This window comes from Leptidea sinapis, chromosome 3 (assembly GCF_905404315.1).
Source record: "Leptidea sinapis chromosome 3, ilLepSina1.1, whole genome shotgun sequence".
NCBI classification, from domain to species: Eukaryota; Metazoa; Arthropoda; class Insecta; order Lepidoptera; family Pieridae; genus Leptidea; species Leptidea sinapis.
In genome coordinates, this window is record NC_066267.1 from 6,573,180 (window position 1) to 6,589,871 (window position 16,692).

Here is a 16,692-nt window from a genome sequence, read left to right on the forward strand (position 1 = left end):
GTAAACTGACACATAAAGAGATCAGTAGGTGAGTAATTTCACTAGCTGTTGCGCAGATTAAAATAGCCTATTCATCAATGGTATTATTTCAAGCGTAACCAGGTATGGGTGTGGCAATGACACACCGCCAAGTGTGCTTAAACCGTACAGTAAAGGGGCGTCTCCTCTAAGACTCGACCTCTGCCTATGAAAGAAAAGTGAAAAATTTATTAAAATCTACCGCAGTGATCTCGCCTTCGTGGTCGAAGGTTGTCTATCATAGATATTTGTGTTGGTCACAGTATCGCGTTCGCGATGTTGATGTCGTAATCGGAATCGACGTGTTGAGTGAAAGTGGAAGTGAGAGGCATTTCTTTCTCAAAATTGATTCCTTCAGAATTCTTTTTGATATCATTTCTAATATTCAAAAAAGTGGAATGCTTCACGATTTTACTTGTCATCCTATGCTTATCTTATCTGTATCGTTCCAATTTTAGTATAATATGTACTGCCGAAGCTAGTCCAGTTAGTACTGGGTAGATCTTCTTTTGTGTTTCTTTTTCATACTCGGGTTGCAGAAATACGAAGTTGCGTGCCTAACTCACGTTGAAATATTGAGCGATAGTGGGCATCTAAATATCGTGGTGAAGGTCTACGTTCCGAACATACCACGAGCCACGGGTGGCTGCGCGCATATATTATTTCCACACAACTTATAAATGTGACGCGGATAAGTGTAAACAAACACGACGCTTGCGTACGATGTAACTGGATGTACGATGACTTTGTATTGTATTTACCTATGGTATTTACCTTGTGTCTTTGTTGTATGTCTACCTGAGTGATACCTTCCTTGCACGATATGGATACAGGCGACTATGGACATCCCGAGCTTTGTTACGTATTCTGATAATATGAACAACGAAACTCATGCTGATATTGAGCGTCACTTCCAAGTATTTGCCGTCATTATACCAAAAAATGGGCATACCGCACATTTTTGGTATAGGTAGGTCTATTTGAAGCAGTTTGCCCAATCTTTCCTATGCCTTAATAATTACGACAGTTTAACTTCAATATGTTTCTTCAACAATTTTCTGAATCAGTTTAGTGGCACCAGAATAATAACAAAAAGTTCATGAACTAAGGGTTCTGCTTGGCGCAAGAAAAAGTCACCTGTGTAGTTTTGCTGTGAAAATGTGTGATGCGTGATATGGAAAGTTACCAACTCACACGGCTAATTATAAAAAGATTGGACACGAGACCAAACTCACTTACCAGCCGGTAAATTTATTTGTGCTCCTATTCTTAGAATATCCCATGAAGGAGTTAAAAAAAGATCTTTTCCTTAAATTCATTTATTCACATTCACGTGTACACTTTTTGTGTGACCTTTTCAAAAAATTTAAGAATATTTGTATACAAGAAAAGCTATTATTCATACCAGCAGGTTGTTATGAGTGATATTGTTATCTGATATGTTTATCCTCGGATGAAATCACAGTGGGAGTCAAATAATGGTTTCGTATTTTTAGGCGACTTGAGAACTTTTACTACATGTTTATGAAATTATTTTTTGTTTGGTACCGTCGATTATTTTCTGGTTAGAATTATTTCAGTTTTATAGTTTTAGGAAAATTTCATTCTAAAAATCAGATCCAAAATGGAAATTAAGGATAATTAAAAAAATAATAATTTGCATAGATATTAAATAATAATATAGTTATTTTGATTATATTACATTATTTTTATTTTATTGGGAACAACACATAAATATAGATGACATTCCTATAATAATTATTTTTAAAAATTCAGCTTAAGAAGTTGGTCCAGTATAAATAAGTGCCCTGGAATCTTCAGGGCATTGTTAACAACTATCATGAGTTCATGAGAGAGAGTATCATGAGAGAGTTACTCGTATATAATATTCTTCAGGCATAGGTCTGTACCCTGCAGGTGAAAATATTTCACAATGTCTTGCGAGAAACGTTTGCAATTTTTATATTACTTAGTGTTTTTATGGTAAAATTTGTTTAGTATTAGCTACCAATAGACGATCTTAGGATACTAGTAATTAGAAACTGCTATACTATGAAGTCACCGAATACTATTTTATCGTGTATAATATGCCACAAGATATTTTTTTTAATTACACTGGCTGACAATACGATATGTTCATATTATATACATAAAACAACAAACAAATAAATACACAACTTAGGGTATATAATTTATTCTGCGTTTGATATTGTTCAAACATTGGTTAGGAAACTAAGCCAGGCTATGACATAAATGGTTCTGGATCTTCTAATTTCTTATTTAATTATGAAAGTTGACGAGACTGGCATAAAATCTTCTGGAGCTCCTTTCACTATGGGCGTACATCAAGGATCAGTTCTCGGTCTGAAACTTCACTCAAATTCATAGCCAAAAGAAATCATGCTGCATTAGCGTGCTTTTGCTCTTTTTAAACGTAAATCTTAGATAATCATTAAGAGATAAATGTAAAGATAAGATAAAAACGTTTAGTGGTCTAAATATTTACGTAAAGTTATAAAAGCATTAAAGTAAACTAATATATTGATAATCTAACATATTATGTGTATTGTCATAGAGTATGTATGATCATCATGTATTGTTACATCTACTTCTCGATTAAGTTGAGTTATTAGTCTGTAATTGAGCAAAACGATACCTACAGGTATATTATGTGTTGCTTTATCAGGAACAGAAAATTTACAAAATGCAACTCTCGTCGATAAAAAGTTCTTTATAAAATACGTAGCATTCACTACACCGTGTTAAAATATACATGTCCTTTATAAATATCTGATTTCCCTTAAGACTTTGAGCCTCAATAGCCAATTAGCGAGCCCTAAAAGTTAGTTAAAATGTGTTATACTCTCACTTGATTTTAAATGTGTACCTAATGTTCTATATAAAAATCCTGCTATATATTTTTTCTCCTTAATAAGACCTGGGATCGGTCGTCAAGAGTATAATCAGGTGGGTTACGAGAGGTTGGAATTCGGCAAGGTGGAGCTGGATCGACTGATCCATACTCCATACAGTACTTCTTCTAATCGGCTGTAAGAGAATACTGAATAACGGGTTTGGTTGAGTATTCAAACGGTTGGGATTTCCAGGTACTTGTGGATTTCCGAGTTGCGAGCGTACCAAGGTGTCGATGAAAGTACCATGAGTACACAATTTTAAGAGGGGACCCGGGTTAGGTGTAATTTGAAAAATAGGTATTTGATGAAACTATTGCCGTCGCGCCGCGCTCGAAACACAACTATCTATGTGTGCGTGAATAGCCCGTGTTTTGTGTGAGTAATGCGTATGATCACAAATCCCGTTTCATTTATCAACTTACTCCGTACTCACTCATAATTAGTTTTTGACCCTGGCTATTGATGCACGGTTTTGTAACGTTGCTATACTTTGACTCTGCTCGCAATCGGCTTGTTAATCGGATTTTGAGTAATTGTTTTTACTACCTACTGTTAAATTTATGCATCAATAAATTTGAAATCTTGAATATCTTCGAAAGTATTCATTTAAATTTAATGCTGTAAAAGGCTATGTTGATCTATATTAAATGCACAATGTATACCTACTTAATTTTATAAGGATTAATGCTGTATTGCTTAAATTCGCTTGGTAAATAAGCCATTATTTCTCGTAAATAGTAAAGGATAAAAAATGGTTTTTGTGGGCTATCCCTAAGAGATAGACACAAGTATACCTAGCATCTGTGTCCTGTGTCAAAAAATATGTGTTCATTAACGACATCACATTAGAAAACTCTAAAATGATCAGTGTTTCTCTACTATGATCATCATCATTATCATTCAGCCGGAAGACGTCTACTACTGGACAAGTTACCTCCCCCAAAGATCGCCAGTCGGTCCAGCGATGCCCTCATCCAACCTGTTCCGGACCATCTTGTGGGGGGGCCTACCAACACTACATCTTTTATCTAATAAAAACCGCATCAATATTCGTTGTGTAGTTTTAAAGATCTATGCATACATAAGGACAGACAGCGGGAACGACTTCATCGTGATGATGATACATTTTACATTCAATCACGAATGTAAAATATATGTAAATATTGAAAAAGTGTATAATGAAAAGAATGTAATTAGGTCAGCTAGAATCAGAGCCTGATAAGTGATATGTCTCCTCTGTATATGCTAAATTTATAGTTAAAAAGCTGAAGAGCTTCAACACTCTACAATTGATCAGAGTGATGATGAATTGTAGGCCTTAGAGAGGCCCAAGCGTATTACTGTGTAAAATTTTGGAAAAGTCTGTAAGCTACGAAAAAAACCCTAATTATTGAGGAATTATTAAAGTCATTGTTATCCCGAATCTGTTCTATGTACGGTACTACTGTATGTTCGTAAACTGTAAGTAACGGACAGGAAAATGTTATTCGATGATAACTGGCTCCTGATTGCCTAATAAACGATCATTCATTGGGGAAGTAACGATTGTTAGATAAGGAGATGGCAGGCTGTGTACCGAGAAGCTAGACTAAGTTTTTCAATCTTGATTTCATTGTTTCATCTTTCAAAGTTGATTTCATTGCGCTTCCTTTTTATAAATGGTCTTTCCATATCATCTATGATCTACCATGGTCCAATTGAAATCCAAGGTATTTAACGCAGGTTGATTGAGGCAAAGTGTCGGTGTGTTTTGACTTAAGATACTCTCTATCTTGACCATTTGGTTTAATATATGAATGATATTTTTAACTCTACGGTTGCTAACACTGGGCTCAATGTTCAAGAAGAATATCGAAGTGGTTTTCTTTTCGGGCCCGTAACGTGCATTGATGATATTTCCCTTAATTTTATTGCTAGTTTCCTCAATGGCTTCTAATATCGCTTCATCGGATGTGGTAAGGTCTTGTTTGACAATGCGATAGCATTAATTGTTGTCCTTATGGGTAAATGTATGCCCTATGAGACTGTTTCCTCTTATTGCCACTATGATTTTCTTATACTCCTCAGTAGCTGCTGTACAAAGCACCAAAAGTTGAAATAAGAAAATTTCTAGTAAAACGTTGATTCAGTCTTCCGATCTTTTTGCAAAGGTTGCCAGCTGGTTGGAACTAAGTGAAATGTTGGTTGAAGCTGTTTTGTGCAAGCATTATTGCGTTTCCATTAGAAAGGTGACCGTCCTAGTGAAATTACTGGGCTAATAAGACTTCAGATCTTATGTGTCAAAGTAAAGTAAACAGGAGACCGTTTTGTTCGTTTCGTCACGTGTTCTCACAAAAAATATGCCTTACGGAAATATGCGTGAATCTACACATAGGTACTTTTTCAAAATATTTGCTATGAAGTGCATTGTTCATAAATTCATTTAAATGTATTGAGACTTACTTATTCATTAAACGTTTTCTTTCGCGTTAGTTTGGGATGAAGGTCTCGTTTTTCGTTCGGTAGGCACACTTAACAAATTAACTTCAATATGGCGACGACATACCGTTCACTGATAAACATGCGGTTACATTCAACAGTCTCTGCGTCATCATCATCATAAGCCGGAAAACATCCACTGCTGGGCAAAGGCCTCCCCCAAAAATTTCCACGACGATCGGTCCTGCGCTGCCCTCATCCAACATGTTCCGGCGATCTTGACCAGATCGTCGGTCCATCTTGTGGGGGGCCTGCCAACACTGCGTCTTCCAGTACGTGGTCGCCATTCGAGGACCTTACTGCCCCAACGGCCATCTGTTCGTCGAACTATGTGCCCTGCCCACTGCCACTTCAGTTTCGCATTCGTTTGGACTATGTCGGTTACTTTGGTTCTCCTACGGATCTCCATATTTCTGATTCGATCTGGCAGGGAAACTCGGAGCATAGCCCTCTCCATTGCCCTCTGACCGACCATGAGCTTTCTCATAAGGCCCATAGTTAGCGACCATGGGTTATGGTTAGTGTCTCTGCGTCAGTTGTGAAATAATCAATTATGAACCCGGCTTTTGACAACAGGTAAAATGTTATTCAATATCACATCGAGCGCTATCAACGCAGGTATACTCGACGCCCTTATAAATCAGCTCGCCTTATGCGAAGTCACGACCGATGTTTAGTAATACCTAAACATAGAAATACTCTATGGTGGTTCATATGAGCTCCCAAGCTAAAAGCATTTCTTGACAATCATTGAAATCTCCATGGGTGGTTGCTTCACCACTTACGCTAGTATATTATTATTATTCTCTGTATTACAATTTCATCTGATTTTCTACATTTATATATATAACATATTTATAAAAAAAATTATTACAAATATAAATATAAAAAATAGAGTCCCACCGGCGTTGGTTCACAAGAATTCCTCCGGTGGTTATAGCGACAGACTGAAGAACTTCCGTACGATGCGTGCCGTTCCCAAAACAGCTGCTTTCTGTAACTGACCCTTTATCCAGTTATTAAGTGAGAGCCTCTTGAGATGTTGGTCGAGGCTCTTTGCTATAAGACCTTTAACGGAAACGACTATTGGGACAATTATTGTTGAATCAACATCCCACATGTCAGCAACCTCGTGTGCTAAGTCTAGGTACTTCGACAATTTGTCTATTTCAGCTTTCACAAGGTTATCATCACACGGAACGGTGATATAAACAATAAATGCCCGACGCTCTAACCGATCTACCAACACAATATCAGGCTTATTAGCAATGATAGTTCTGTCCGTGATGATAGATCGGTCGCAGTAGACCTTGGCACGGCTGTTTTCCAGAACTGGCTCTGGAGTATACTATTATTATTATTATTCTTATATTTTAAACGTTTTCAGCTTTCTGCCATATATATTAAGTACCCCCCGCCCGCTCGTTCTATGAAATGCCATTGACTGAATTATTTATATTGCGAATATATAGACCATACATCTTAGATTAATAATTGGTCTCCGCTGCGCTCCAACTAGATACCGCAGTAACTAAGAACAACAGCTTTTTATTACATGCAACTATATAATATGCTTGTGTGCGTGGCATCTTATAAATTTTGCAACATACGCTTCGTGTTATTTTACATTGAAATTAATTAAAAAACACAAAATACAAAATACTTAATGATGTGTCTTTCTTATTTCTTGTACTATATTTTTACAAACTCTTACTACGTAACGCGGCATTTTAGTTTTAATTAATAGCAAAGTTTAAGTGACATTGTTCGAGACTAGCTCGAGTACCCCCACTTGGGCGTAGTATTAGTCACCGCATTTTGCGACTTCGCCTGCGGTATCTAGTTGGAGCGCAGCGGAGGACAATCCTTAATCTAATCCATTCATAAATGACATACTAAAACCTTCTCCGCTGCATCTTATGATATATATATATATAATATTATTCCGATGGGTTCAGTAGTTTTCGCAGGCATAAAACGGCTCTCCATTTATAAGTTTATGGTGGCACATAAAATTCTAACCTAAGGCTTAGAATATACTAGCGTAGCTAGAGCTAGCTAGAGATATTCTTCTCTCTCGACGCTTCGTTTGTGTCTTGTAAGTATATTTTTTATAATATTATTATTCTATCGAGAACGATAACCATTATGAAATCAGAAAAGATGGCGAAAAGTAGTCAACAAAATATAATACTTTCTTGCCTACCAAGATTATAATTGAGAAATCATCAATTAAACTTTTAATCACTCAAAGTAACAGGAATTACAGGGATGAAAAATCGTTTCAATCAATTTCCTTTAAAGCTCTCGGTTCAGAAATAATACAGCCCTCCGAAAAGTATTGTCCAATAAGTTTTCATTCCATCTGGCCCATAGACTATGAATATACGAACGAATAGACAGCCAAAGTATGTAAGAAAAGAAATTGTAAACAAACTTGATTGATAAGTCGTAAGCAATCAGCCGCGCCTGAAATTAGCTCCTTTGCACAAGATGCCAGCTAGATTATTGGTACCACAACGGTGCCTATTTCTGCTATGAAGCAGTGTTAGCATCATATTTCATTTGCTAATTTCAGAATGAAATTGTAACTGTCAGCATCAACGTCAGTTGTCAAGTTCTCGTTTCCACTCCCCGCTTCCTCATCCCTCCTTCCACACCCCATGCCTTCTCCCCCTACCTCAGCCCTCACTCTCTCATCGGTAGAACACGGGGTCATTCGCTTGCGCAGCGCTTCGCGAGCCGCGTATTCAAGTAACGTAATGGCGGACGCGCCACCGAACTAACCTAACCAGTGACTAAGTGACCTAAACACCAAACACGAAATAAACAAAGAAGAAAGGATTTATATCAAGACCAATTTGATTCCCCCGGCGGCTATAGAGGAGAACCAGGATTTACCAGGTCAGTTCCCTCCGTACCTGTATATCTTGCCTCACTTAGCACACACAAGCAGCAATGTGTAAGTATTATTGTATTTATGTCTGATTGGCGCCGAATACTTGAATTTGAATTAGAAAAACCTAATTTTATAACAGAATTATCATTCGAATCAATGGAACGAAGTGAGACGTGATATGCGTTGACGTTGAAGGTCCAAAGGCAGCAAACGTAATAAGTATGTTCGTCTCAGTGAGACTTACATCTTTGTGTCATTTCTCGTGGAGATACTTCGCCCGTGGGATCTGGATGCACGGAGGTTGTATAAATCACATTCTAAGGCTCTCAATAAAGTTAAACTTAGCTGTTGAACGTGGAAATGCTCCTTTCTTGGAACACTTCAACGTAATAGTATTCACTACATTTAATCGTATAAAAAATATTAATATTGTTATGTATAATCTCATCTCTTGCGAACTGTTTTTGTGTGTGTTTCGGTCTACCCAGTGAAATGACTGGTCAAATTAACATCTTATATTTATAGGTGACGAGCTCAACTGTAGTGCCGCTGAGAATTTTTGGACTTTCAAGAATCCTGTGCGGTCGTCACTGCACTGGTCACTGTCACTCACGGACGAGGCTAAACTTCGCGTTTGATTACAATACCTATTCACTACAGTCCTCGCTGTGGCAACCAAAGAAAAGTAATTATTTTATTTCAGCTAATAATTATTGTTTCTGTCCTCCGATAACATTTCAAGCACCGTCTAAAATTTATCAAAATCCTCTATTATATCGGCTACATTTTGAAGATGACATTCCAATTCGATAAAATTATTTTTGACATAATATTATCTAAATCCTAGATCATAATGATATTATTACTTAAATAAGTAAGTTTTCCTTTGTTTAATCAGTAACGAGGAGATCCGTAGGAGAAGTATCCTCGCTTTCTCATTCATGCTTATTCTCCCCACTTCGGAGTTACTTAGCAGGGGTGGATTAATTACGCGAAATACCACACAAATAGGATTTTGAGAAGATTACAACTTTATTTGGGCAATTTGAAGTCATCCTTGATAACCGTCTTCTACTGCCTTCTTCCTGATCCTTGATCCTTCACATCTTCAATCTAGGGCATTATCTGCTTCATTGCATCGTTGCCTTCAGAACTTTTTAACCAAAACCAAAACTCACATTCCAACTAGATAACGCAGGCGTAGTCTTAAAGCTAAAAACTAATACCGTGGGCGTACTCGACCCAGTCTCTAATAATGTGTGACGTTGGCGTGCAACATGTTCTGTTAAACTTTGCTAATAATTGAAACTAAAATGCCCGGTTGTGAGTAAAACTTTGTAAAAATAATAGTATAAGAAATAAGAAAGACACTGAGACAATTCAATGTAAAACAACACGAAGCGTATTTAATAGCGCGTTAAATAATTTGAAAGATGCCATTGAGTTTCAAGGTGCCACGCACACAAGCATCTAATAGTTGACGTAATAAACTGTCTATCGGTCTTAGGTAGTACGATATCTAGTTGGAGCGCGGCACCAATTCTAAATCTCAGATAGAAAGTCTTTTTCTATTTTTCAAAGTATTAACTTAAGCACTATTGTGATATATGTATATGACCTAACCTGCGAACTATTGAATGGCTTTCTTTCTAAATTTAGATAAGCCCTTCCGTGTCTTGACTCCGAAAACGATTGAACTGATTTCCTCGATAGATACTGTGAGGAAAATAGCTGGATTTACACCCTACAACTTTTATAGGTAAAATAAGACCTTTGGTACCAAAATAACCGAGACTTTGTATTCACGTTGTATAATATATTATTTTATAATATATTCGATTACTACTAGAATTTATAGAAAACGTGGTACAGTATCGCAGAGTTATAATTTATTTTAATAATTCACATCAATGGCCGCATCGTACCATAAAATAATATTTTCTTTTAGCTTTTTAGATCATTGGGTGTGGTGGTGGGTGACTTTAAGAAAAATGTTTAATTTTAATAATTGTTCTCACATCAAAATATGAATATGATCCGCCTTGTAACAAAAAACTTTATAAGTACGGGTTTAAACCAGAACTAAATAAACCAGTTTTGTTACGGTACTGAAATTAGTACCGGCTTAAAATCGTGTGATTATTACAAAACGTAGACCTACCATGGACCTACTAGTACCAGAGATAGTCATAGGTTCAAAAATGCACAGATTAAAAATAAAACAACCATGAACAAAGATTGAAAGAGTGAACGACAGTTCACTGTTTCAGATCACTTATTTGGGCAAGTTCCGTTTCATTTAACGATAATATTTTATTTAAAAACCAAAATAACGAAAATTTATCTTCTACTTATGATTATATACCATATTTCACCTATAATTTCATTAAAATTACATTATTTATTTTAAATAGTGTACAGATTAAATTAAAGAATTTTGCTGGCGCGCTTTTGACGTGGCGACCTTTCAAGGCGAAGGGTAAACAGAAAACATGCAAACAAGGTGTTTTTAGATAAGTTTTGTGGTAAAAATATAGAATTTGGAGCTATGAACACTACTTTATCCTGTTACACATACCCTTAAGTCTTACTTGTAGGTTGCTAATGCTTATTGTTGATTAAAGTTAGCACTCCAGAGCTATTATGAACTACCACTTTTCTTTGCAGTTAAACAAGTTTTTTCTCGGCATCATGCATTTGTTTAGTATACTACTATCATAAAAGTTGTTCTTATAGATTTTACTTTTTTATGTGGGTACATTTATTCAGATGAGTAATCAATAATGGGGATTGTAAGCACTTAAGCAGTTTGCGCCTGTTAAAATGTTACATTTCGACCCAAGAATTTTGAAAATATTGGCTTTGTTACGTAGGAGCCGTGAACTCATATCGCTCAAGGTCGCCGGCATTTAGTGTCGCCTTAAACCGACTCGTAAACGTATGAAGGAATAATAACGTTGGGCGCGCGAATTTGGAAAATTCAAGTAGGTAACATTGAAAATCAATGTTTGGAGAGTTAGTTAGACCTACCTGTCAAAACTGGAGTTATGAATCTTCAGTATTTTATCTTTAACTTTATCTAAAATCCTGCATAATATTATATTGTAACATTTATGATATTATACTACTTATGTTAAATTGATTTAATATTATATTATTTAAGGAAATTTTAAGTCAACTTAATACCGAGTCGGCACATATCAGGTACTAGCTGACCCGGCAAACGTTGTTTTGCCATATAAAGTATAATTCACGCGATAGTTTTATAAGTAATAAAATATTGCCTATATTATAGTCTGTACATCATTTTGTTCTATTGTCAATAGTTTTTGCAGCGCACGCAAAAATAGGTTTCCGATTTTACACCTTGTGTTACAAAATAGCAATTTTATTACGGATCCCTAATTTTGAAAAAAAAAAACATAGCGTATAGCCTTCCTCGATAAATGGACTACCCAACACTGAAAGAATCATTCAAATCGGACCAGTAGTACCAGAGATTAGCGCTTTCAAACAAACAAACAAACACTGCAGCTTTATAATATTAGTATAGATTGAATGATAGAGTGATAATAATAATTGAGATAAATCAAGAGTCTAGTATCATAGCTAACAATGTATATCTCACCTTTTTTTAAAATTATTTTTAAATAAAACATACAAAACAGTTAAATAAGGAAAAGAACTATTTTTTTTAATAAATATATGTTAATTTATTCACTTTTTGCAACATAATAATTTATTTATTCATTACATTTATTTGTTATAGACATCCAGAAATAATCCACTATCCGATGATCTTGTTATACAACTCAGGATAATTTGTAAATTATCAATCAGGTGGATTTCTGGAGACCCTTTTGTATAGAACAGAAAATATTAACTTTGTACTAACCTTAGCACTAGTTTCAGCAAACCATCTTTGCATATGACAATATATTTTTAATAATGACCCGAATTCTATCAAAACTAAAGAGAAACCTCCCTTACTAAGCTACTTTAAATATATTAATTAGTTGACCAATGTTACCTTTATGAAACATAAGTTTTAATAATAATTATGACTGAGACATTACAACAAGTAAATAAATAAATAAACAAACAATCAAAAAATTATTTACCATTTACAACCATTTTGTAAAAGTCTGATCTTTAATGAATTGGCAAGAAACTTATTGCCACTCTTACAAATAAATATTTACAACTTCAACATTTTACATTTTATTTATGCAATATGATATTCAAACTGATGTAAGAATATACTTAAAAGTTTTGACTTGTGAAAGTTAAAAAAGGAACCACACAAAGAATGTAAAGAAATTAAGCTAAATTGTGAACATTTTACTGCCTATCAAATAGATTACAAAGAAATGTACCTATAAGTTTACTACAGAAACTAAGAAATTTATAAGTTTATTATTTTTAAAAACCCATTCCCAACAGTATTTTATACATTATAATATTATTATGCCCTTACAAGGCAAGTCACTTGGAATAAAAATAATTAAATTTAAACTATAATAACACTAAGTGATTTTGCTTATAAAATTTGAAATATTTATTAGGGATATTTAACAATTAAATAACAGAAAAAGATATTGTCAATATGGGTACTGATAAAAGTGACCCTGCTGAGAGAAGAAGAAGAGAAGAGCCGACAAAACAGGTATGTTATCATATATATGCCTTCTCCTAATATTGCCTTTTAATGTACTTGTAAAGACTTTTTGTATTGGTACTCTAGTTGAGTGGAGCATGCTCTTCATGAAAATTTCTTCCTCAATAGGAAACAGATTATCTTTCATATCAATTGCGAAATTGTGGAGTACAGCACATACTATAATTGTAATTTTTTTACTGTCTATATTTCCATGCATGCCTATAGACAAACTATTGCTTCCACAGACCAAAACATCATTCCACTGTATTTCGGGTACCGAAATGGCATCTGTTGTACTTTACTTATAGGGATTATCACTGTACACCAACCACAAATCTTTGTTTTAACCTGCATTCTCGAAATATTCTGGAATAATGAGTACAAACACGCCACCTCATTACAATGTTCATGATTTTAAGTCTGAATCACAAACTACACACATTATCTGGTTTATTTTGGATATCATTATTAATATCATATTAACTATTACTAATATCATTATTAACTTGTTTAACATATGTTTTTTTTTACAAAATAAGAAGTTATCCATAGCGACGTCTATTAGGTCGCCAAGATGACTCCAGCATCTCCAAATCCTCTCAATCAATTAATTATATTAGATTCATGTCCATTTTTGTAGAACTTTTACAAAATTACCTGGTAGTACTAGTAACCTCAAAATAAAATTAAATGAAGTGTGACATATATCACAAAGATAGACCTTCGTTTAAACTAGGGGTCTCAGTGGTTTAACTATAGTACCAAAGGTGATGTATGGTTTAGTCTTAAAACTCGTTTTGTAATAACAATCAGATTAGTCCATGGTTTAAAGCAGTTTTAAACCCAGTACTATATTTAGTCTACGTTGTGTAAGAAGATGGATTATGTTTTAATTTTGCATGTATTATACTTAAAAGAAAAACTACCTCTGGTTACGAACTCTAAAAATTTCTTGACAGAGCAAACATGGTTGTCAATATTTTAATATTTTCTGATTACATTTTTTTATTATTAATAATCCTTTATTGCTGCTATTTGAAATAAATAATAGACATGTTTTTTTCACTTTTTCTATATTTTAATTTTAAATCGTCTCCTGTGACTCCTTCAGTTTCTAAAATATTTTCCTGTCCTTTGCTGCTCTAGTCGGATTAAAACTAATTTTCTTTATAATATCATCTCTCAGACTTGTCCGTCCTGTTTCTTGTTCCTTTTTCATCTCGTGGTTGCCATTCTATTATAATTTTTGTCTTTTTCTTTCATGTCCATATCCATTGTCACTTGAGCTATCTAATTATTTGTAATATGTCTTCTTCTATGGCTGTGAGCCTTATTTCCCCTGCTATTCTTTGATAATCCTACCTAAGTTAAACTAATTTTATTAATTAGTTATTTATCTTTTACTCATCCATACCAAAGAAATCATTTAAATTTATTGAAAGAAGTTCATTGATTTGGTCTTGATGATTTGAGATAGTGTGTATGAAATCGTAGATCGTAATAATTTTACTTGATGACGGACAGAAATATATTAAAACAAATTAAGTAACGCTAAATGGCAGTTCTTACAAAATGTAGAAATGTTAATGAAGTCATTATATAATTTTACATTGTGATATATTAGAGAGAAATCAGTCTAAATTGAGGCATGGTCATTTAAAAGACTTGAAATAAAATATCCGGAAGAAATATACAACATTGAATCGATTAAAATTATTATGGTAGCAGTAGACTTGGATTGGATATATATATATATTTTTAATGAAAATAAGGGACAAGACTAACATGACGTTCAGCTGATTACAATGCAGTGCCGCTCGGGATTCTTGAAAAACACACACTTTTGTACACCGTTACAAAGCGACGATGTGACGTCAGATGCAGAGTTAATGTAGCCGGGTAGTACAGTTTGATAAAGATGTTTACCTTATCATTAATGTTCAGTGACGTTGATTAATTAGGTCAGAATTTAGTTGGGTTGCTCAGAATATTTAGATCGTTAAGATGTCAATGCTACTCAATGGGGCTGTACAGAAGGACTATAAATCAATCCAATAAGATATGAATCAGCGCATCCAACTTGAATAAAATTTTATATATTTTTTTCAATAAAATTCAAAACAAGGAGAAGATTATACAAATGATTTAAGTTTCCTTTAGTGTTAATTCTGCCAATATTTGTTTTTAAAACAATTCGACACGTGTTCGCCTCTACACTAGGCATCATCAGGACGTTTTGTCTCGCCAAAATCTGGCACGAGACCCTTTTTTAAAAACAAATATTGGCGGAATCATTTGTATTATTATGGATTTCCGCAAAGTAACGCCTAATTCAATAAATTTTCAATAATGGAGAAGATTATCAAATCCGTATCTTGTAAAGTAATTGTGGGAACTCCGGGAATGTTATAGGCTATATATAAAGTGATATTGTTTTTTTGAAGTCACAAATCTAGTATTTGTATCGAGAAAGTATCATTTGGTCAAGTGGAAATGATGAAGTGTCTTCAAACGGCTGAGCAATTTGATGCTAAGATTTTATGTGATAAAATATTATTTGAGACCAATATACCTAAATGGTTAGTATTGCATATTTTTAAAAGTAGTTCTGATTTTCGTAATTATGTATATACAAATACAAAAAGTTTATTTTCTTTAGCAAGTTTGTACATAAATCTATATTCATGATTGGAGCCTCCTTTTAAGCAATATAGAGCCTGTGTTAGAAGACTCCGCTCTTCCATAGCTTATTAATATTTCTCACATTATTTACAGACAATCAAACTCTAATTACCAAGAAGTATATCTAAAAAGTATGTATAGTAAGAAATAAGGCGTGTAAGGTGTGTGCATTGGGTGTGTTGTGAGTGATAAGTAAGGTATGAGAGGTATTATGAAGTGTGTGTGAGTCAATAATGTATACTCAAGCATTTGCTCTCATTTTAAATTAGTAAAGAAAATATCTAATTTGTTTCTTTTTCATTTCCCTGTGTTGTATATTTTACAGGTGTGTTTTGTTAAAAACATTGTAATACCGTAAAAGTTAATATAATATCTAAGAAGTACTACACCTGTAGATAAAACCACAATAATGTTGTCAAATGAAACTTTAAATTAAAAAAAAAAAACAACCAACTTCAAAAACACTATTCCAAAACAATAGATATAATATGCACTAAAAATATAAAAATCGACTCCAAAAATCGTTCCTAGAACTAGATTAATTAAATTAGATTGTATAAAAATACGCAATTATTTTTATAATTTTTAGTGCATAATATTTTAACTTTAGTTTTGGAATAGTGTTTTTGAAATCGTTTGTATTTTTGTTAATATTTTTATGTTTCATTTTTAGTAAATCTGAAGTACAGTAACTAATTATTCGTGTAAATTTTTGTAGATCTAATAAATTTTGCATTGCAGCAATGAACGTAAGCGCAAAGTAATTTGATTACAGACAGTAATTCTGCCAAAGATCGTACCCTTACTGTAAGTCGTTAAGAAGTTCCGTTTATGAATTATCAATATCAGTTCACCCAGTGAAAAGTTCTGAGGTAACAAACGTAAAAAAAACATACCGACGGATTGGGAACCTCCTCCTTTTTCGAAGTCGGTTAAAAATATAAAATATTCTGCAGTCGCTCCAAGAAACTTTAGAAAAGGGATATTAAAAAATTTAATAAAGAACATAATGCTGGGAAGATGACTGCACAGCGGATGTA

At 34.1% G+C, this 16,692-nt stretch overlaps 1 pseudogene; it reads right to left on the minus strand.

The window, feature by feature from the left end:
- Positions 1-405: 405 nt before the first annotated feature.
- Positions 406-499, minus strand: LOC126979663 (U6 spliceosomal RNA; annotated as a pseudogene).
- Between the last annotated feature and the right edge of the window lie 16,193 nt (positions 500-16,692).